Genomic DNA, 23,974 nt, shown 5'->3' with positions numbered 1-23,974 from the left:
GCCATCTGCAGCGTAAAATCACCAGGCGCCCAACTCGGCCTGCCTCCGGTCTTTCTAGATCTGAATGGTGGGGCCCGACTGCAATATTAACCTGAGGGCTAAACAAGGGATTGGCAACACTCCAGGAAAGGGTCTGTAGCAGCACGTGTTGCTCTCCTGGACACTGCTCCAAGCAACTCCAGGGTACAGACTTAAAAATCTGTTTCACTAGTTTAAAAACCGCTGTGAATGGCGCCAAAGGCAGTTTGATTGATGGGCGGGGATGATCGGCAGGCAGTGTTCACAAAGGGGAGAAGCAGTTAACAGTTCTTTTTCCTTTTTTTCCCTCCCCCATTTTCATGCCTGCCAAATCTCCCTTTCCCTCCATCCAGAACTCCTCCTTCTCTGTACCTTCGTTCTTCCAGCCCCGTGCCACGTCAGGGATCCAGTTCTGACCCATCCCTTTGGTCCACCAAGTCGACACTGACTTTTGCCACTAATCATGTGTTATTCTTCGTTTCGTTTGAAAAGTTAGCCCAATAGGTCTCTATTTGCCCACACGTCCCTTGGATGCCACATGGCTCCCTTCGCCCTTACACACCACAGCAGCTGGGGATGCTGGGAATCAATGACACAAGTTGTGAGGGGAAGTGGCGCAAAGATGACAAGAATGTTCTTTGGGATTGATCCTGAATTCCAAATAAGGACCTGTATTGGTCTGATCCATGGGGTGGCACCAGGGGAATGATCACAAGAGAGGACCTTGACTCGATGTTAAAAGATTGGGATTGAATTGTACAAGGGTTTACTGGCTGGATGATGTTATCCTTGCCTGCAGTGTTTCCACCTAGTGCAGTAGAAGTCCTAAAATCCAGATTGCTCAGGGAATGGGTCAGTCCAGGTTTTCCGGATTCTCAGCCAGTAGTTCTCAAATTTTAATTTAAGACAAAATAAAGAGATGAACAGGTACATTTTGATAGTTATTTAATCAGCAAATACAGCACGCTTCATTTATCAACAGTTTTAAAGAAAAATAAAGCCAACACTTGACAAAATGTAAACATACATATTTTTCACGTCAATGCAAAGAGCGTGTAATGCTTGAAATTATGTTTAAAAATAACCATTGTGAAAGAAAATATGATGTACAAATGGAATTCTCTGTAATTACATGTATTGAGTGTGGTAACTTCTTGGTGCACACACACACACACGCCACTAAATTAAAGGTTTGAGAGTTCGGATTCTCGAGTGGTCTGAATTTCTGGCATCCAGAATTCTGGGCTTTTACTCCATCTTGAATTGAACTTGTTACCATTGTATGTAATTTCATAGCGTGAGAAGCTTGCTATCCAGGCACGTCAGCTCATACTTAAGTACAATAACAAAAGTGCTGGGTGTGGTGTTACAAAGTACAGGGTCTCTTTCCCAAAGAGATGCCCATTTAAGAGTCTGATAGCAGCAGGAGAGAAACTGCCCTTGGATGTGGCAAAACTCATTGAATTAAGAGGTCCTGCATTCCGGACTGAGACAAGAAGAAACTTCTGCACCCATTGAATGGTAAGACCTCAGAATTCTGCACACGAGAGCATATTGTGGATAATGATCGAGGCCTCACTTGGAGTGCGGAGTACAGTTTTGGGCTCCTTATTTAAGAAAGGATGGGCTGGCATTGCAGAGGGTTCAGAGAAGATTCACGAGAATGATTCCTGGAATGAAGGGATTAGCAAATGTGGAATGTTTTGCAGCTCTTGGTCTGTATTCCTCGTAGTTCAGAAGAATGAGATAGGGGGAGCCTCATGGAAGCATTTAGAATGTTGAAAGGCTTGGACAGAGAGGATGTGGTAGAGTTGTTTCCCATGGTAGGGGAGCCAAGGACAAGAGGGCACAACTTCAGGATTGAAGAGCACCCACTGAAAACAGAAGTGGAGGAATTTCTTTAGCCAGAGAGTGGTGAATCTCTAGAATTTGCTGCCACAGATGGCTGTGGAGTCCATGTTGTTGGGTGTTATAACCTCTCATGTTGAGAGGTACCTGCATAGCCAATGGTTATGGGGAGAAGGCAGGGGAATGGGGCTGAGTGTGAGAATGGATCAGCACATGATAGAATGGACAATGGGCTGAATGGCCTACTTCTGCTCCTGATCTTATGGTCTTAATCCAGTAAAGTAGCCCTGAGTTAAAAGGGCAATCAGTGAATGGTGGGAAAGGTACAAGGGGCTGAACGGCTCACTTCTGCTTTCATTTATTATGTGGATTTTTCTTGGATTTGTCATGTTCTGTATCCGATTTGATGTTAACAAATATATGTGCACAAACAGGCCATTTGGTCATCTGGTCCATGCTCAACCGAAATCTCTTCCATCTCCCATTTCATCCAAGACCTTCATCTCCAGGCTCTATTGTCCTCTCCTTCATGGTATCGTTGCTTAGCTATATTAGCACGACAGGCGTGAAATTGTGTGCAGTCATTGAAATTTTTTTTTAAACTGCAGATGCTGGATATCTGAAATAAAGATCACAGCTTTTGGGAATCTCAACAGGTCAGACAGCATCTGCTGGAGAGAGTGAAGCAGAGCTTGCATGTAAGATGGATGAAAGGGTCTCTCTCTCTCTCTCTCCCTCTCTCTCCCTCCCTCTCTCTCCCTCTCTCTCCCTCTCTCTCCCTCTCTCTCCCTTTCTCCCTCTCTCTCTCTGTCTCTCTCTGTCCCTCTCTTTCCTCCCCCTCCCCACTGGAAGATGATTAGGTTATTGTCATACACACAAGTACAATGTAGATATTCCAGAGATTCTTCCTTGCTGAAGCCAAAATGGTATTTTGTGCAAAAACAACTCCATCATATTTACTAACAGAAAGATAACAAATATTCACATTTGCAGTGATGCAAGAAACAAATGTGTTTTTTCACTTCTGCAGACAGGTCTTTTCATATTCTGGAGTAGTTTATGATTAGGGTAGTGTCACGAGTTCAGAGAACGCTAAAACCCAGCAACAATAGATATTCACCAAGACAAATGGTTACTTAAACAAAAGTTACTTTTAATTTTCTTTAAACATAAAAACAGGATCAAACTTTAACTTATTACGGTTAACTTAACCTAACTTAAGCCCTTTCTAATTCTAAGCACACATGGATGTAATGTATATGTGTTCAGGAAAGTTCTTTGATTCACAGTCCAGTCTCACTTCTCCCTTCTCCAAGTTCACCAGTATCAAACAATTCTTATACTGTGCACTGAATTTAACATTTATGAATTTTCACCAAGCTCTGGTACTTAAAGTTAAAAGGTTACCTCTCAGGAAGAGAGGTTTTCAGAGAGAAATTTGTTGCTTATTGGACACACACAAACTGATTTACTTCCATCAGTCACTTCAGTGTCTTGCCGAAGAAACTTGCCCCAATCAGGGTTTTCCAAATGATAACCTCTTCTTCCAGGCCACCACAGAGTTCGGAGAATTCAATTTTTGGATCATTGGAGTTTTACTGTACTATATATACTAAGATAAACATTTGATTAATTGATGCTAAATAAGGACCTTATGTACTTGTTCCGTCTTAAATACAAATTCAGGTTTAAGACAGACCTAGGTAATGGAACTCGTATTTAACCCGGGGACTGTCTGTACTTATGCAGCTCTCTTTTTAATATCTCTCCTGCCATTCTCCTGAACATTGAATTCCAGAGTATAATCAATTGGTCCAGAAAAGTTTTTGTCCTGTTCGTCTGGGTTCTTTTGCCAATTGCTTTCATTCTACATCTTGTTGATCAAGCTTGTCTCTGTATCTGCTGTCTTTATACTTCAAGTACCCCAGATCAGACCTTCTGGTAACCTTGTCTGTTCTGAGGAGAACAACCCCATCTTTCCCATCAACCTACATAAATGATGTGCCTCGTCCCTGAAAGCATTCTGTACCCTCTAAAGCCTTTCCCTCTTCTCAAAAGTGAACACACTGAACCAGTGCTTTCATAAAAAATGTTTCATGACATCCTTCCCTCACTGTAAAGCCCAGATCCCTCATATTATTCAACTAGTTCCACAGTTTATTTTGCCACAGTCAACACATTATGCAAATATACCACTGTTCTTGTATCCCTTTTAATATTTTTTCTCCTAGATTGATTCTTAACGTCACCTATCTCATCATTAAATGTCATCTGCCACCCACCCTCTCATCCTAACAACTTGCCCTTATCTTCTTGGTTTATCCTCTTCTTCCAAGTTTATCATGTAGATTCTGAAGTTGTTCCCTGCTCATTCAAATGCAAGTCATTAAAGCATGTATTCCAAAACTCCAAATTAAAATCCCTCATGTTCGAAACACAGGAAGGGAAGAGAGAAATAGAGGAACATTTCAGCTGAAATCATAAACTTTGGTCATTACAACTACAGCATAAACATAAATGTCTCTGAAGGGTGCAGCGATGGTGTGGACAGATCTTTGGAGAGTTGTGGGCCATCGAGGTGGCAGAAGTGTCAAGTGTCTGTAAAAAGGGGATGAGCTTGCAAATCGAGACATTGTTGGGCAGAGACTAATGTAGGTCAGTGTGGTGAATCTATGTTGAGCTGTCAATCTCTCTCTTAGCCTTGCTTTACTGACGTTGGACATGTATTATCTCTACCACTTAAGACACTCCCCTTTGGGTATATCTGTGTATGCACCCATTGTCTTTCAATACTGTACCCCTAGTTTCTGCTAATAAAAGCCATGATTACTGCTTGACTACACTGCCTTTGTCTTCTTCATTAACTGGCACTTCAATCACAGCAGGACTAGGGCTGATGAGTGCTCAGGACATGAAAGCAGTTGAGGTCTTGACAGGCTTGGAAAAAGAATGGAATGGTCATGCATAGAGATGACAAGTCTGGACGAGGACGTCATGAGCTGACATGGGGAACAAATTGGGCAGTGACAGGGAAGCAGCCTGGTCCAGATGATAGATGGTGGTCTCGTAGGGTCAAAAAAACCCACTCAGACAGTGGCTGGGGCGAGGAATAGGATTGGTAGAGGACCAGCATTATGACCAGTCTAATGAGGTACAAAAGCTTACTCTTCTTCTAATTGATTAGATTGTTTTCCAATCAAAAGGACAAATACTGCCAATACTTAAACCTCGAGTCAATGAAGAGGTGGGGAGGGACCAGGGGAAGGGGTGAGGTCAGTTGGCATCTGTGGAGAGAAATGGTTGGTCAATGTTTTCGGTGGGGTCTGGAGTGGGAAGGGGAGATGAGCATAAAAATGACGAGAGGGCTGGGAAGGAGACAAGAGGTGATTTGGTGCTGAGTAGAAGATGGGATAAGTGGAGGAATTGATAGAGATGGAGACCACTGAGAGCGTGTTTGAGAAAAGTAGAATGGGAGCAGGTGGTGACTGGAGTGGGTGGGGGGGTTATCTAAACTTAAAAGTTTGTGCCATTGGATACCCACACGTTGCCCCTCTAACTCTGTCTCTCTCTTCCATTTTCCCTGTCTCCTTTCACAGAGCCAAATCAATTCTCACCTTTCCTCATATCCAAGGAACGCCTTTTGTCTGTTAATCTGTACTCCTCCCCCTCTGAATCTTCCCCCTTTTTTTCCTCAGACAGACACCTGTCTCTCATTTTTTTTTCTCTCGTACCTTGAGGAAGGGGCAAAAACATTGGTAATATATCTTTACCTCATATGGATGTTGCGAGACCTGCTGCGAGTTCCTCCAGCATCTCTGTGTACTGACTAGGTCTCACCCGGTCGACGCACGAGGCCAATGCCAGGCACGTCTTCAGGAATGGTGAAGGGGATTAAAGTGGCTGGCAGCTGGGACTTCCAACTTTTGTCCTAGGACATTGAGCCAGTGCTTGCCGAAGTGGTCTCCTCATCTGCGCAGGTCCTTGCTGATGCAGAGGAGGCCCCATGAGCGCAGATGACGAGATGATTGCTTCACCAATCGATCGGATTGGAAACGTGGATTGTTTTCTCTGAGGAAAGACCTGATAGAAGTTTATAAAGTTATGAGGGGTGTAGAGGGTCTGATTAGGGCATAGCTTTAAGCTGGAGAGGTGGAGGGGGGAGAGTATTTAGAGGAGGGATGGTTTACTTGCCCACCAAAGAGGGCAGTTGCCTGGGAAGGTGGGAAGAGCAAGTAAGATGATGATATTTATCAATCATTTAGACACAGGGAACCCTCTTACAAACCCTCCGAGATGCTACTATTTATTTAACAATAGTTATTTATTTTTTAATCTATGTACTGCATATGTTTAGTTTGTCTCCATGTGTGTTCATGTTTTGCACCAGGACTGGAGAACAGTGTTTCGTCGGGTTGCACCTTTACAATTGAATGGTAATAAACTTGAACTTGATATCGATCACATGCAGGCAGATGGGATTAGTTTCATTTGGCATCCTGGTCAGCACAGACATGGTGGGCCGAAGGGCCTGTTCCTTTGCTGTAATCATTGCAAAAAGAAGTCTGGCAAGATCTGCAACAATGGGCACGTTGTACGAAGGGAGCAGATGTGTAAAGAGAACACACCAAATAATAAATCTGGAAAGTGGTGTAACAATCAGACCCAAGAGAATATTGTCCAACCTGGAAATCAAGGCAGAAATGATGACTGTTCCATTGTTGGGTGAACACTTAGCTTCCATATGTCTGTAACAAGGGCTGGCTTTATTTTACAACAAGCCCCATACACCCAACCTTTCCAGTATTATAGTTCAAAGAGGAGTTGCGGTAAAATAGCAACAGTGTGTATTTATGCAATCCATTGGACAGTTGTGTGAGAAAACTGGATTGGGACAGTGCTGTCACCAAATCACCCAGCATCAATATTTTTCGGGGCAGCACGGTTAGTATCGCGGTTAGTGCAACTCCACAACAGCTCCAGTGGCCGGGGTTCGAATCCGGCGCTGTCTATAAGGAGTTTGTACATTCTCCCCGTGGTTTCCTCTGGGTGCCCTGGCTCTATGCCATCCTTCAAAACCTGTTCCCAAATGTGCAAATCCCTCGCTTGTCCCCACTGGCTCGTGAATCCATTGCCTTTTGTAAAATCCGGCCAGTGACATTTTTTCCACTAAAGCTCATTTTGCCTGAAGTGCATACTCAAGTGGCAAACTGCCATGGGCTCCAAAATGATCTTCACTGGGAACTGGCATCCTGGCCAAACAATTAAACAAATGTCATTGATATATCTCCCACAATCTTTAACTCTCTCCTAGTGACCCGCAGAAACATTCAGGGTTGTTGGAGAGCAGCGGGGGAGGGAGGGAGGGCGGCGGGGTGGCATGTGGAAGATGGGAACGGATTGTCTGGATGTTGATGGGCAGTACTAAATGAACTTGGCATTCTAAATTGGAGGAACAACACCGCCTGGGCACCCTCTAACCCATTGGTTCTCAACCTTTCTCTTTCCACTCACATCCCACTTTAAGTAATCCCTATGCCTTCGGTGCTCTGTGATTAGTAAGGGATTGCTTAAGGTGGGATGTGAGAGGGAAGAGAATCACTGCTCCAGACCCAATTGTGACTGAAATATTTTGCTTGAGAAAAATTGTCATTGGCCCATTTCCTTTGGAGTCATGAAACCCGTGCACATAACGAGTTAATTAGGGATGATTAAAACAGTATTTTTCTTTCCACCCACATCACACCTTAAGCAATCCATTACTAATCACAGAGCACCGATGGCATAGGGATTACTCAAAGTTGTATGTGAGTGGAAAGAAAAAGGTTGAGAACCACTGGTCTAACCAAATGGCATTAATGTCGACTTCTCCGGTTTCTGTTAGCCCTCTGCTACAAACTTTCTCGTTGTCTCCTTTCCTCTCGCGCTCTCTCTCTCTCTGCCCTCCCTTTTCCCTCTGTCTCCTTTCACGGAGACAAAATAACCTCCCCTCCTCCCATCGAAACTCACCTTTCCTCTCTCCTGAGCTCTTATCAATTTCCATAAACACCTTTTGTCTGTTGATCTGTTTTCCTCCCCCCCCCCACCCTTTCCCCCAGCCTTTTTAATGCAGACGCTAATCTTTCATTTATCGAAATGCTGGTCATATGTCTTTACCTCCTATTGATGCTGTGTGACCTTACTGAGTTCCTCCAATGTTTCTGTGTTTTTACTACAATCACAGCATCTGCAGGCTTTCATTTTTCATTCCAAAATTCAGCTCCTTAATGGCTCTACCAGTGTGACTGGGATACAATTCAAAGCAGATATTTCTATTTTGCGCTGAGTGCTTCGAGTGCTCTCTCCTCAAGCAGCCATTCTTAACGAGGACCCATACTGGGGAGGAGCACAGCATGTTTAAGGGGGGGGGGGGAGGAGTGCCAAGGATTGAAATCATTTAAAAAAATGTTTTTTGTGTAGTCAGTATGAGAGAAGTACAAAATAAACCAAAACTTGACTGCTTCACAGGGAAGGGAGCCTGTAAACTTTGAGCAGAGACCTAAGGCGACCGTAGCCGAAAAAAAAGATTGAGGATGGCTGTCTAAACGATGTCCATTTTAAATTGAGACTCTGACTTTTGGGGAACTTGGCTTTTGTCCCTTCCCGTTTGCTTGGCACCACATGAGTCACAAAATAATAGTTCTTTCAGTGCCAGCGGTATTCTCTCCGATCCACAGGGGCACAGCGGGCAGAATGGGCTCAATCCTGACCTTGAGGTAGGTAAGTTTTTTCTATTGGTTGGAGAGACCAGAATTAAGGGATATAGCCTCAAGGTTCAGGGTAGTAGATTTAGAACTGAGATGGACGGTACGGTTGGCATGACGGTTAGGGCAACGCCTTCACGGAGCCAGTGATCAGGACGGGGTTTGAATCCCGCACCGCCTGTAAGGAGTTTGTCCATTCTCCCTGTGTCTGCCTGGGTTTCCCTGGAGGCTCTGGTTTCCTCCCCCCATTTGAAATATACCAGGAGCTTATAGGTTAATTGGGTGTAAATTGGGCAGCAATAGCCTGTTACCATGCTAGTATGTCTAAATTTTTTTTAAATTAAATGAGGAGGAACTGCTTTTCCCAGAGGGTGGTGAATCCAAGGAATTTTCTTCCCATTGAAGCAGTGGAGGCGACCTCAGTAAATATATTTAAAACCAGATTGGATAGATTTTTACATAGTAACGGACTTAAGGGTTATGGGGAAAAAGCAGGTTGTGGAGATGAACCCTTCATCAGATCAGCCATGAACACATTGAATGGAGGAGCAGGCTCGACGGGCCAGATGGCCAACTCCAGCTCCTAGTTCTTATGACTGCTTTATGGAGTTTGCACGTCCTGTCTGTGATTGCATGGGTTTCTTCCACATCCCAGTGACAGGCGGGCTGATAAGTTAATTGGTCCCCGTGAATTGCCCCTTGTGCGTTGGTGATTAGTCGAATTTGGACAATCTATTGGGAGTACAGGGATGATTGTAAGGTTAATGTGCAGGGTGGGGCTTGATGGTTGGCATGGACAAGGTAGGCCGAGGGGCCTATTTCATACTGTATGTCTGGAGTTCTGTGATATTGATCTCTCAATCAGCATTTTTTTAAAAGACATAATAATCTGGTTGCTTCACAATCCCACGCTGACATGTCTGCCCATGGCTTCATGCACTGCCAAACCAAGACCTCCGGTAAATTGGAGAAGCAACACCTAATATTCTGTCTGGGCATTCTCCAGGCAGATGGCATTAACAGCTCCTCTCCCTCTCTGTTCTCCCTCTTTTCCCTATCCCTCTGTCTCCTTTCCTCCAGGTCTCCACACCCTTCCCTCTCCAATCACAAGGCTACCCCCCTCTCCCGTTTACTGCTGTGTCCTCCCTTCCTTATCCTCTTGCCTGTGGGACTGTACTCCTTGGAGTTCAGAATGAGTGAGACCTCACTGAAGCATTCAACGTTGAAAGGCCTAGTCAGAGTAGGTGCAGTAAAGCTGTTTCCAGTCGTAAGGGGGTCAAGGACAAGAGGGCACATCTTCAGGATTGAAGGGCACCCATTTAAAACAGAGATGCGGAGGAATTTCTTCAGCCAGAGAGTCATGAACCTCTAGAATTTGCTACTGCGAACGGCTGTGGAGGCCAGGTTGCTGGGTGTATTTAAGGCAGAGATTGATAGGTATCTGAATAGTCAGGGTATCAAAGGTTATGGGGAGAAGGCAGGGGAGTGGGGCTAAGTGAGAGAATGGAATGGCAGAGCATACTTGATGGGCTGAGTAGCTTTCTTCTGCTCCTATACCATATAGGGATCTTCTGGTGAACTAGCGCTAGACCACCCCTGTTTGTCGGTGTCCATCCATGAATTTGTGTCCTGCAGCACTTTGTGGGCACTGGTAACTGTGAACTTTGTGAAAGGGAAAGGTGTTTGAGGTTCTTGAGGCTTTTGTCCCAACCCACCCTGTTGATTCGGTCTGCAGACTTTCCTTATCGAAGGATAAATTCAAAATAAAAGCTGCTAACCTTAACAGAAAAGCTAAGATTCAGCAAAGTGAGGCCTTCCTAATTCTAACGCAAGATTAAACCTTTGAAACTGCAAATAAAGTATTGAAATTTAGAACAGTGAACATTTAAAGAAGATTTGCATGAACCTTTTACAGACATTACAATGCACTTTACCTCCAGAGTTATGGAACCATATACAATGTTGGTGACACGGTATTCCAAGTATTGAGTGCAATACCCATGACGGGGAGGATGTGCAGGCTTTGGGAAAGGGCTCAGAAGAGATATAACTGGTTTGAAAGGTATGAACTCTGGAGGAGCGGTTGGACATACTTGGATTGTTTTGTCTGGAGCGTCGAAGGCTGAGGGGGAGACCAGGCAGAAGTTTATATTTAAAAATATATATGAAAGGCTTTGAGTCAGAATAGTTTGCCGAGAGTAAAAATGCCATAAGGTAGAGGACACATATTTAAAGTAAGGGAAGGAGTCTTGGTGGCAGCAAAAGTGCACGGTAGCTTTTCAGAGGCTTCTGGATAGAGACATGAATGTGCAGGAAGGTGACAGATCAGAGAGCATGCAGGGATATACATCTTGTGCAAGCAGCAGAGTTGTTTAACCTTGGCATCATTTCAGTGCAGACGCGTGGGCTGAACCGCCTGTTCCTGTGCTGGACTGTTTCTATGTTCTCCAAGGTCAGCATCTCTTATCCGTGACTAAAACAATGAATGTTTGCTAATTAGCTCTAATGAAAGGTTAGATAAGCTCCATCTACCACGTGTCTGCCCATTTCACCAGCCTGTTTTATATCCTGTTGAATACACTGGCTTTGGAAAAGAGGTCTGAAGAGATTACCAGATGTAAAACACAAAAATCTGTCGCCGCTGTGGTTGAAGTAAAAACACCACGCTGGAGAAACTCAGCAGGTCAGACAGTGTCCTTTATACAGCAAAGGTAAAAATATGTAACTGACATTTCAGGCTTGAGCCCTTTGCCAAGGTGTGGAAAATTGTTGTCAGGCGTCCGAACAAAAGAGTAGGGGGGGAGGTGTGGTCGCAAAGGCAGGAGGTGAATGGTGGAGAAGGGAGGAAGGGGACGGCAGCGATCAAGGCGAGGAGGGATGGCTGGGTGAATAGAGAGGGTTAGCAGAAACTGGAAAAGTCGATGTTAGCGCCATCTGAATGGAGAGTTCCCAGACGCAAAATCAGGTGTTGATCCTCCAATTTGCGGATGGTCTTGGTGGGATCATTGAGACGAGGGTGGTGCGATTGAGAAAAGCAGAAAGAACAGCAGTCAATGCCGTGTACGATTTCAGGTATGTGCTGATCTGGTCACCTCTAGCCCACCCCCCTACCCCCCCCCCCCCCCGCCCACCTTCCCTTTCCAGTTCTCACTCCCTCTCCTTCCCTCTACAGCGTTGTGTTTTGACTTTACCAGGATGCTGCCTGGATTAGAGGTTATGAGCCATGGGGAAGAGATTGAACAAACTTGAGTTGCTTTTTTCTGGAGTGTTGGAGACTGCGGAAAGTCCTGATAGAATTCTATAAAGTTGTGGAAGGCATTGATAGGGCAGATCGTCAGATTCTTTCACCCAAGGTAAAAAATGTTGCGTTCTGGAGGACGTGTATTTAAGGTGTGGGAATGATAGTTCAAAGATGTATGGGGCAAATTTTTTTAATACATAGTGGTAGGAGTCTGAAGTAGTGGTGGAACCAGCTAGCCTGGTAGCATTTGTGAGTTTTCTAGATAGTCACGTGAATATGCAGGAGTAGAAGGATGTGCAAGCAATATACTTCTTGTTCAACCATGGCATAACTTCGGCGCTGACATGTTGGTCAAAGGAGCTGCTCCTGTGCTGTACTGTTCTATATTCTCCAAGATTAACACCTCTTGAGTAGAATGTATTCATAGAACACTACAGCACAGAAAACAGGCTATTCGGCCCTTCTAGTCTGTGCCATACATCATTCCGCTAGACCCACTGACACAGTCCATAATCCTCCAGATAGCTCCCCTCCATGTATCTATCCATTCTTAAAACTTAAGAGTGAGCCCGCATTTACCACATCAAATGGCAGCTCATTCCACACTCCCACCACTCCCTGCATGAAGAAATTCCCCCTAAACCTTTCCCCTTTCACCCTTAAGCCATGTCCTCTTGTATTTATTTCTCCTGATCTAAGTGGAAAGAGCCTACTCGCATTTACTCTGTCTATACCCCTCATAATTTTGTAAACCTCAATCTAATGTCCCCTCATTCTTCTACACTCTAAGGAATAAATTCCGAACCTGTTTAATCTTTCCCTGTAATTACAACTCCTGAAGACCTGACAACACCCTAATAAATCTTCTCTGCACTCTTTCAATCTTACTGATATCCTTCCTATAGTTTGGTGACCAGAACTGCACACAATACTCCAAATTTGACCTCATCACTGTCTTATTAAACCTCACCTTAACATCCCAACTCCTGTACTCAATACTCAGATTTATGAAGGCCAAGATGCCAAAAGCTTTCTTTATAACCCTGTCTACCTGTGACGCCACTCTCAGGGAATTATCTATCTGTTTTCCCAGATCCCTTTGTTCCTCCGCACTCCTCAGTGCCCTACCCTTTACTGTGTATGTCCTACCTTGGTTTGTCCTTCCAAAATGCAACACCTCACACTTGTTTGCATTAAATTCCATCCGCCATATTCTGGTCCATTTTTTCCAATTGGTCCAGATCCCTCTGTAAGCTTTGAAAGCCTTCCTCACTGTCCACAACACCTCCAATCTTAGTGTCACCTGCAAACTTGCTGATCCAATTTACCATATTATTATCCAGATCATTGGTATAGACAAAAATGGTCCCAGCACAGATCCCTGAGGCACACTACTAGACACAGGCCTCCAGTCTGAGAAGCAATCATCCACTATCACCCTCTGACTTCTCCCAAACAACCAATTTTGAATCCAATTTACAACCTCTCCATGGATACCTAGGGTATGAACCTTCTGAACTAACCTCCCATGTGGGATCTTGTCAAAGGCCTTACTAAAGTCAACATCCACAACCTTTCCTTCATCGACTTTCTTGGTAACCTCCTCAAAAAACTCCAAGATTCGTTAAACACCATCTACCAAACACAAAGCCATGCTGACAATCTTTAATCAGCCCTTGGCTTTCTAAATACTTATATATCTGATCTATCAGAACATCCTCCAATAATTTACCCACCACTGACATCAGGCTTACTGGCCTGTAATTTCTTGCTTTACTTTTGGATTCTTTTTTAAACAATGAAACAACATGAGCAACCCTCCAATCTGCCAGCACCTCACCCATGTACAAGGATGTTTTAAGTATTTCTGCCAGGCCCCTTACAATTTCTACACTAGTCTCCCTCAAGGTCCAAGGGAATATCATGTCAGGCCTGAGGGATTTATCTACCTTCATTCATTGTACGGCAGCAAGTACCTCCTCCTCTTTAATTTCTATATGTTCCATGCCATTTCTGCTTGATTCCCTTCCTTCCTTGTGCACTATACCAGTTTCCTGATGCAAGAAACTGTTTAAGATCTCCCCCATCTCGTAGGCTCCACACAGAGATGAGCACCCTGATTTTCTAGTCTCTTACTATCCTTTTACTCTTAATATACTTGGAGAAACCCTTCAGATTTACCTTCACATTATCTGCCTAAGCAACCTCATGTCTACTTGCCTTCCTGATTCCCTTCTTAAGTATTTTATTAAATTTTCTATACTCTTCTAGTACCTCATTTGCTCCTTGTTGCCTATACCTGCTATTAACCTCTCTCTTCCCCTTTACCAGATCACCAACATCCCTTGAAAACCAAGGTTCCTTATGCCTGGTAACTTTGCCTTTAATCCTGATAGGAGCATGCAAACTCTGGATGCTCAAAATTTTGCCTTTGAAGGCCTTCCACCTACTGAACGCATCCTTGCCAGAAAACAACTTATCCCCATCCACTCTTCCTAGATCCTTTCTCATTTCCACAAAACTGCCCTTTCTCCAATTTCGAACTTAACCCGAGGATCAGACATATCATTATCTATAATTAACTTGAAACTAATGAGATTATGGTCACTGGGCCCAAAATGTTCACCTACACATACTTCTAGCATTTTTCCTGTATGGTTCCCTAATAGGAGAACTAGAATTGCATCCTCTCTCGTTGGTACCTCTATATATTGATTTAGAAAACTTTCCTGAGCAATTTGACAAACTCTAAGCTATCCAGCCCTTTTATAAAATGGGAGTCTGTTAAAATTATGAATGTTAGGAAATTAACTGCAATGAACTGACTGATGATCTACCCATTCCACCAGCTTACTTATATCATGACCTTGGAAAAGGATTCCAACAAGGATTACCAGGACATTGCCTGGATTCGAGGCCATGAGCTGTTCGCAGAGGTTGGACAAAGTTGAGTTGTTTTCTCTGGAGCGTCCGAGGCTGAGGAGTGACCTGATAGAAGTTTATAAAATTATGCAAACCATAGATAGGGGAGACTGTCAGAATATCTCTGCCCCAGATAAAGAAATACTAGAAGATACAGGTTTAAGGCAAGTGGCGGAATGTTTAAAGGAGATGCTCAAAGAAAATGTTTGTGCAGTAATAGGTGCCTGGAAGGGGCTGCTAGGGGAAGTGGTGGAAGCAGATACAATGGTAGCGTTTGAGGCACTCAGAACAAGTCAAGTCAAATTTATTATCATTATATATCACAAGTGCAACCCTACTAAACCGCTTTCTCCGGTCCTCGGTGCAAAACACGCAGACATACAGCCAGACATAACAAACATCCAGACAGACATTACACACGCAGGACAAGTATTCATATTGCATAAACAAAAGTGCTTGTTTCATGAATATGAGAGTCTCAGATGGTTAGTGTGAGGAGTTCCTTTTATCATTCAGCATTCTCTCTGCTCATAGGAATAGGGCAGGGAACCTGAACAGACAGGGAATGGAGGGGAATGGACCACATTCAGGCCGAGGCATAGTTTAAATTTGGGGCACCAACGCCTCCTTCAAAGTTGAGCAACCCTTCACCTGTGAATCTGTAGGTATCATTTACTGCAGCTGGTGTTCCCAGCGAAACCTCCTTTACATCAGGGAGTTGTAGCCCTCCCCCGATACCATCCTGCGCTCCAGGGAGAAAGGTCCTGGTCTAGCCAGTCTCTCATTTATAACATTCTTGTTTTTTTTATTTGCAGAGTAATATCTTTCATGTGACTGGGAGACCAAAACTGAACGTCACACATAAAGTGCAGTCAGTACAGTTATGTCATGAGGTCCCTGCGCCTGAACTCGCTAGTTTGACCAATGAAAGCAAGCATGCCAAACGCAGCCTCCTCCACCCTGTCTACCCGCATTGCCGCTTTCAAGGAAGGGTGTGCCTGCACACCCAAGTTTCTGTGTTCCACGTCACTCTCCTGGGCCCTTAAGCCCTGCCCCGGTTTTAACCTATCAAACTGCAACACCTCACGCTTGTCCAAGTTAAATCCCATCTGTCCACTTCCCCAGTTGGACCATGGGTTATAGGAGCAGAAGTAGGCTGTTCGGCCCATCGAGTCCACCCATCTAGGTCCTGTTGTAATCTTGCACAAACTGCGCAGTCTGCTGCACCATCATTTTTTTTTGTACCCAGCAAGCAATATAATGTCCATATAATCTGTGTGTGTGATGTTCATTAAAGGGGGAAAAAATTGGATAGACAAACTTGCCTGCTTTGAATGAGAAGCCGAGGAACTTTTACATTCACGGGAGACAGCTTGGTTGATTGAATGTGGCTCAGACTGTGTGAAACGCCACGCCCTTCCCTACAGTACTGGCCTCACTGAGGTCTCTGACATGGGTCTGGAACCTTCTGACTGAAGGTCTGTGCTGCTTCCAACTGAGCCACAGGCCGCAAGTGTTTGTGCTGTTGGGCACAGCTCCAACGTCCACAAACCACCAAGGCTGGAGATCTGAGGAATTCTTCCTCAGCTCCACAAAGTATTGACCTGGTGAAATGAGCTGCCAGAATTTTGTTAACTGATCATAAGGAATGCACCTTCTGAGACAGCAGTGGAAGGGAGATCCAATAACCAATTGTTAAAGGAGGGGAAATCGGATAAATACTAGCAGTGGGAAAGTGTGCAGGAACATTGGGCAGGCATGATGGTCAAATGGCCACTCTCGGTGTTGAATCACTCCCAGATTTAGCAGAAGTCCAAGCCACTGAGAAAAGGTTTTGTGTATAAAGCTTATTTAAGAAGGGGGAAAGAGGCTCTGGAAAGGATCCAGAGGTGATGGGATGTAGAACAGGAGGTATGAGAGGTGGAGAGATTGGTGGATGAAGAGACCACCAGGGAAAGGGGGGGCGTGGGGGTAGAAAGAAACTAGAACTGAAGTGGGTAAAGGAGAGAGGGAAACCGTGAAATTAGATGGGGATGGGGCCAATTTGCTAAAAGTAGAAAAATCGATCAGGTTTAAGGCTGTTTATTTTCTCAAGTTTAATAGATTTTTAAATATAAACGTACAGCACGGTAACAGGCCCTTCTGGCCCATGAGCTCATCCTACCCCAATTATCCTATAATCTCTGTACATTTTAAAGGGTCGGAGGGAACCAGAGCATCTGAAGATAAGACACACAAACACGGGGAGAATGAAGAAACTCCTTACAGCGCCAGATTTGAACCAGGATCACTGGTGCTGCACTAACCATGCCACCAGGCCTCACCCTAACAGTAGATGAAGCTGAGGACAGATATATCATTGCAACAATGGTTGGGGGTGGTGGGGGGGGGGGGTGGTTGAAATGATTGTGCAGGAAGCTTGAGTTCAGACCCACAAATAGAGGGTGTTGGGCAAAGCAGTCACCTAATCTGCATTTAGTCTTCACCGATGTTGAGGAGGCCACACCAGGTACATCCGGTGCAGAAAATTTGGTTTAACCAAGTGCATGCAAAGCTCTATCTCACCAGGAAGGTCAGTTTGTTGTCCTTGTAGCTGCATTTCTAACTGGATGCACAAGGCAGTTCCCACAATGCACTATCTAGGGGTAGCCAACCTTTTAATTTTAATATTGAATTGAGACATACAGCATGATAACAGGCCATTTTGGCCCACGAGTGCATATCAGGGGTGTAGATTAATTGGGCACCACTTAATCATGGGCCAAAATGGCCTGTTACCGTGCCGTGTGTCTCAATTAAAAAGTAAAAGGTTGGCCACCCCTGACTACGCCATGCTAATGGAAAAAGAACGGGAATCAGAAGCAAGACCCAGAAAATGACAGCACAGCCAGCGTAGCAGCCAACGCGACATTATTTCAGCACCAGTGACCCCCGTGTCCAAATCCTGCGCCGTCCGTAAGGAATTTGAACTTTTTCCCCATGTCTGCAAGGGTTTCCTCCAGGTGCTCCAGTTTCCTCCCCCCTTCTAAAACATGCAGTGTGGTAGGTTCATTGGGTGGCACGGGTTTAAATGGCCAGAATCAGCTTCTACTGTGGTAAACCCCTGTTCAGACATGATTGACTGCTGCCGGCTGGACACGCCTCCCAAGACCAATCCTACCCATAGCCCCTTGCATGCTCCCCTTTCTCTTTGCTTCAATCAGTTGATGAGGTTGATGTTTGTTCCTCTCTTTAGTTAATAAAAGCCTGACAGTTTCACAACATCAAGCTTTTGTGATTATTGATGGTCCATCAATCGCATTTTTTTTTAAAAAGATCCTAAATTTAAATTTAAAAACTGGAAACAAAAACTCAGCAAGTCGGCCATCAGCGAATGATTCAGGTCTGGGGCTACAGAAATGCCGAGTTTTGTCAGCATTGCGTGTCTTGGTTTCACAGTGAGACACTAGTTTGCTTTAGCGATGGCATCAGTTCGTTCAATAGGAGCCCTTTTGAGGTACGCGAGTGGTTAAGCAGCTGCACTCTAAGACTGGGGAAGAGGCTCAAATCCCACTTCAGGAGCTGGAGATTTGAATGTGGAGAAAAGTGTTTGTAGCTGTGTCCCAGAAATCACGAACATGAGCATCAAGTTTACTCTTGTCCTTCCGGGAAGGAAACTTTCCATTCTTGCTGCCTGGCCAAGAGGTTTATTTGTTACAAAATTCGTAGTACAGCTTGAAAGGTTCTTCTGCGAGTGGACTAACAGGTTATCTCTAGCATTCATTCAGCCATATAAGGAGCATCATTGTAGAGTATGGGATTGCATCAAAAAGAAAGATCAGTTTGCACCGAGCAAGGGTAACATGAGTACTCTGTTGTGGGGCTCATTCAGGAGCTGATAGCTGCAGGGAAGAAGCTGTCTCTCACAATCTTAAGCCTTCTCCCTGATGGGAGGAGGGAGAAGAGAATGTGTCCAGGGTGTGAAGCTGACTGCCACTGCTAGGCATCAATATGTGTACAGGTAGTCCTCAACTTACGATGGGATTACGTTCCGCCCTCCCATCCAATGTCAAAAAAGATGGTAAGTTGGAAAAGGGCAGTGGGATCAGTGTGGGGACTGACATGGGGCTGTGGGGAGAGAACGGGGCAGTGGGATCAGTGTGGGGACTGTCACGGGGCTGTGGGGAGAGAGCGGTGCAGTGGAATCAGTGTGGGGACTGACACAGGGCTGTGGGGAGAGAACGGGGCAGTGGGATCAGTGTGGGGATCAACACATGGCTGTGGGGAGAGAGGGGGCAGTGGGATCAGTGTGGGGACTGACACAGGGCTGTGAGGAGAGAGGGGAGCAGTGGAATCAGTGTGGGGACTGACACGGTGCTGTGGGGAGAGAGGGGGGCAGTGGAATCAGTGTGGGGACTGACACGGGGCTGTGGGGAGAGAGCGGGGCAGTGGGATCAGTGTGGGGACTGATACAGCGTTGTGGGGAGGGGAGACGCTGAAAATTCAAACCATTGTATATTTGAAAAATCGTAAGTCGGACCATTGTAATTCGGGGACTATCTGTGGATGGTGTTCATGGAAGGGAGGGAAGTTTATCATGTTCTGAGCTGTACTCGCGAATTACTGTAACTTCTTCCAACCTTGAGCAGAGCAGCTCCTGTATCACGTTGTGATGTATCCAGCAAGTCTCATTTCATTGGTACATCTGTAGAAGTTGCTGAGGAACAAGGGAAACATGCCAAACTTCCTGAGTCTAGTTTGTGCACTGTTTCGGCTGTCACGTCAACGTGCTTGTCCCAGGTCAGGTCTTTGGAGATGTTCATTCCTAAGAACTTGAAGCTGTCTACTCTTTCCTCATTAACACCATTCACGTGGACAGAGGTGTGGTCACTGCCCCCTCTCCTACCCTCAATGATTATCTTCATCTTTCTGACGTCGAGAGAACAGTTACCTTGGCACCATGCCACGAGACTTTAAGTCCCTTTCTTGTATTGCGTATCATTGCTATTTTCTATGGTGTAATCAGCAAATTTAAGATGGATTTAGAATGGTATTTAGCTGTACGGTTGTGGATGTAGAGGGAATATAGTAGAGGACCAAGTTCACGTCCTTGAAGAGTGCCGCTGTTGAATGCGATCATTGAAGAGATGTTCCCCATCTTCACTGATTTTACTCTGTTAGACAGGACATTAAAGATCAGAATCAAAATTTATTGTCAAGAACAAGTCATGAAATTCGGTGTTTTTGCAGCAATGTCGTAGAGCAAACATTCATATTATAACCATCTTACAAAGTAAAAATCTTAGTGCACGAAAAGTAATGTTCATTGATTATTCAGGAATCTGATGGCAGCGGGGAAGAAACTGTCCTTGTGCCGCTGAGTGCTTGCCTTTAGGCTCCTGTATCTTTTTCTCCAACGGCTCCTAGAACACTTCCATCAGCGCTGTCTCCGCTCCATCCTCAACATTCATTGGAATGACTTCATCACCAACATCGAAGTACTCGAGCTGGCAGAGTCCGCAAGCATCGAATCCATGCTGCTGAAGACCCAACTGCGCTGGGTGGCTCACGTCTCCAGAATGGAGGACCATCGCCTTCCCAAGATCGTGTTCTATGGCGAGCTCTCCACTGGCCACCGAGACAGAGGTGCACCAAAGAAGAGGTACAAGGACTGCTTAAAGAAATCTCTTGGTGCCTGCCACATTGACCACCGCCAGTGGGCTGATATCGCCTCCAACCGTGGATCTTGACGCCTCGGCGGGCAGCAACCTCCTTTGAAGAAGACTGCAAAGCCCACCTCACTGACAAAAGACAAAGGAGGAAAAACCCAACACCAACCAACCAATTTTCCCTTGCAACTGCTGCAACCCTGCCTGCCTGTCCCACATCGGACTTGTCAGTCACCAACGAGCCTGCAGCAGACGTGGATATTACCCCTCCATAAATCTTCCTCCGCGAAGCCAAGCCAAAGAAGAAAGAAAGAAGCAGAGTGAAGAGGGCATGGCCTGGGAGGTGGGGGATCTTAGAGGATAGAGGCTGCTTTTTTAAGACACCACCTCATGTCGATGTCCTCTATGGAGTGAAGTCTGGTGCCTGTGATGTCGCAGGCCAAGTTAACAACCCTCTGGAGTTTATTCTTGTCCTGAGAGTTGGCGCCTCCATACCAGGCAGTGATGCAGCCAGCCCGAATGCTTTCCACGGTACACCTGTGGCAGAGAGTAACAATGAGGTCCAGTCTGAAGTGTGGGGATGAGCTTGGCTGGGGACTAGGGCACTGAAGGCAGAGCTGTGGTCTATGAACATCAGTGTCCTTGGCATCCAGGTGTTCCAGGCGGAGTGGAGAGCTTGGGAGATGGTGATGGCCATGTGTGTGTTTGTTGACATCTGATTATATGATGAAATGGTTGTTGACTCCAGTGGCTTGCTGGGTTATTAATTTGGGGGCAATCAGAGAGGTGCAAATTAATTGAAATGCTTCATTGTCATGTGTCTTGAAATACAGTAAAAATCTTAAGTTTGAGTGCTATCTAGCCAATCCAGCCTATACAGCAGTAACAAATAGTTTATGGAGTAGTGTTACAGTAAGTTGAATCTTGCAGGGTATAGTGAAAGGGATAAAATTATAGTGCAGGATACAGAGAAAAGTGCATCTTTTGCCAGAGTGAGATCATTTCAGAATTTGATAACAAAAGACGTACAAAATTGGCAGGTTGATTAGTCACATGGGTGTAATTGGGCAGCATGGCCTCATGGACCAGATGGGCCCATTACCATGCTCTATCTCTGAATAGCAGCAGGAATGAAACTCTTCTTGAATCCAGGGGATCATGTTTTCAAGCTTGTGTAAATTCTGTCCGGTGGAAGTGTGTGGATGAGAGCATGTCCAGGGGCGGGATGGGTCCTCAAATATTTTAGCAGCTCTCCTGAGATATAATAAACACTGTGTCGGCCAGTAATGGGAGTATAACAGCTAAAGCAGGCCGTAATTTAACATTCAAAAATGGTTACAAGGTATTGACCGAGGTTTACGGAGAAAACATCAAGCGGACCAGAAAGATGTGATGGGCTATGCCCTCTTTATCTTGCAGACAACAAGATCACAGGAATGAAACCCAATTTCTGTCAGGGGATCTGTGTCATGAAGCTCCAACTTGAGGTCCACCTCTGGCCTCTCATTCAGAAACAAATGGATCTTAACACAGGCCGTCTCTGTCAGATTTTTCCATTTAAGGAGCGCTGAGTGGATTTTTGTCAGTATTCCCTCTGGTTTTATTTACATTAGCAAGTCAGGGGGGAAAAAATAGTTGAAGAGCAGAACAAGTCCAGTTATATTTACCACAGCGGGGTCAACTCTTTAAGGCTTGTGATGTTGTCAGAAAGCCATTCATCATTTCAGTGGAAATGTTTTGAGAGGGAGGGAAAGAGTTGTATTTCCAAAAATGGTGACATTTATTTTTAAAGGATGTGCGAGAGCGTGTTTTGCATGTGTAAACTATGCCTGTGTATATGACATGAGCACTTTCTTTTTATGTGTGGATTTGTTTTGTGCAATCTCCTTCCACCTACTGAATCATTTTACCAAAATCTTTAAAGGTAACATGACATAATGATCCACAAAGCTCAGGAATGTGGGTGCTGGAGTGAATGTTGTTTTTTTCCAAATTAGTTGGTTTTGAAGCCAGTGCAGTTTTCCAAACAGAATAATCGTTTCCCTTGTGTAATGGGAAAAGTCTGCATGGTATGTCAGTAACTTCTCTCTCAGAGAGCACGTTTATACATCTGCGGATGTGGGCACACAGATTGGGAACTCTCTTAAGAGAAGAATTGTTCGACCATTAAATATTAAAGGAAAGGTCATGGTGACGAGTCTCCCTTCATTAGCTCTCCACATATGGAAGCCATTCCAAAGGACGGATAATTTTTCCACACTGGAGAAGGGGGTGAACTGGATTCATTCCAAATGCTTTCTAATGAAAAAAAAATCCCCAAAGATCTGTTCTCTCTTCCGAAAAGGATTAAACAAAAGAAAAGTATTTTAAGTTGAGTGCACTTTAACTAAAATGTAATTATCAAGGCAGTGGAATTTTATTTAATTTAGACGTACAGCACAGTAACAGGCCCTTCCAGCCTGTGACCCCCGTGCCGGCCAAATGCACCTATTAATCTACAACCCCGTACATTTTGCAGGATGGGAAGAAACCAGAGCACCCAGAGGAAACCCACCCAGACACAGAGAATGTATAAACTCCTTACAGACAGCGCGGATTCAAACCTGAGTTTCTGTTGCTGTGTCTAACAGCTAATATGGGAACTAACTGCAGGAGAAGGCTATTCAGCCCTTTGGAGCTGGTGCACCATTCAGTACTATGTTGTTTTCTCTCCTTACTCCTTGATACCTCCAATGGGAACATATCCAACTACCTTTTAAAAATATATTCGACGACTGGCCTCGACAACCTTCTGTGGTAAGGGAGTTCCACAAGTTCACAACTCTCTGAGTGCAAAGGTTTCTCCTCTCAGTCCTAAATATCTTGTCCCTTAATCTGAGACTGTGAGCCCTGCTCTTGGCCTTCCCCCACATCAGGAACATTCCTCTTGCATCTAACCTGCCTGGTCCGACCTTCTAATAAGTATAACCTGAGTTTATCCCGTCTAAAATTTAAATTTAGATATAATGTTGCAGTTACATAGAATCCTGGTCAGACCACTTGGAATACTGTGCTCATTTCTGGTCACCTCAAAACCGAAAGGATGTGGAAACCATAGAAAGGGTGCAGAGAAGATTTACAAGGATGTTGCCTGGTTTAGGAAGCATGCTTTCTGAAAAAAGGTTGAGTGAACTCGGCTTTTTCTCCATGGAGTGGCGGAGGATGAGATGTGACCTGATGGAGGTGGACAAGATGATGAGAGGAATTGATCATGTAAATAGTCAGAGGCTTTTTCCCAGGGATGAAATGTTTGTCACAAGAGGACATGGGTTTAAGGTGCTGGGGAACAGGTACTGAGGTGATAACGGGTAAATTTTTTTTATGCGAAGAGTGGTGGATGCGTGGAATGGGCTGCTGGCAACAGTGGTGGAGGCGGATATGATAGGATCTTTTAAAAGACTTTTGGTAGGTAAATGAAGCTGAGAAAAATAGAGGGCTATGGGAAAGCCTAGTAATTTCTAAGGTTGGGACATGTTCGGCACAACTTTGTGGGTTGAAGGGCCTGTATTGTGCTATGT

At 44.8% G+C, this 23,974-nt stretch overlaps 1 protein-coding gene across 6 annotated transcripts in view; it reads left to right on the top strand.

The window, feature by feature from the left end:
- Positions 1-23,974, top strand: part of palld (palladin, cytoskeletal associated protein) — a 485,446-nt gene that overhangs the window by 378,298 nt on the left and 83,174 nt on the right. Inside the window, exon 1 of one of the 6 annotated variants that reach the window (XM_069941730.1) lies at positions 2,497-2,564. The exons of the other annotated variants lie outside the window; for them this stretch is intronic. The gene's annotated coding sequence lies outside the window, so the exon portion shown is untranslated. Of the gene's footprint in view, positions 1-2,496; positions 2,565-23,974 lie in introns of those variants that run through there. 6 annotated transcript variants of the gene reach the window in all.

This window comes from Narcine bancroftii, chromosome 1, assembly GCF_036971445.1.
Source record: "Narcine bancroftii isolate sNarBan1 chromosome 1, sNarBan1.hap1, whole genome shotgun sequence".
NCBI lineage: Eukaryota > Metazoa > Chordata > Chondrichthyes > Torpediniformes > Narcinidae > Narcine > Narcine bancroftii.
Note: the sequence above shows the minus strand (reverse complement) of the source record. Positions and strands in the feature narration are given on the sequence as shown.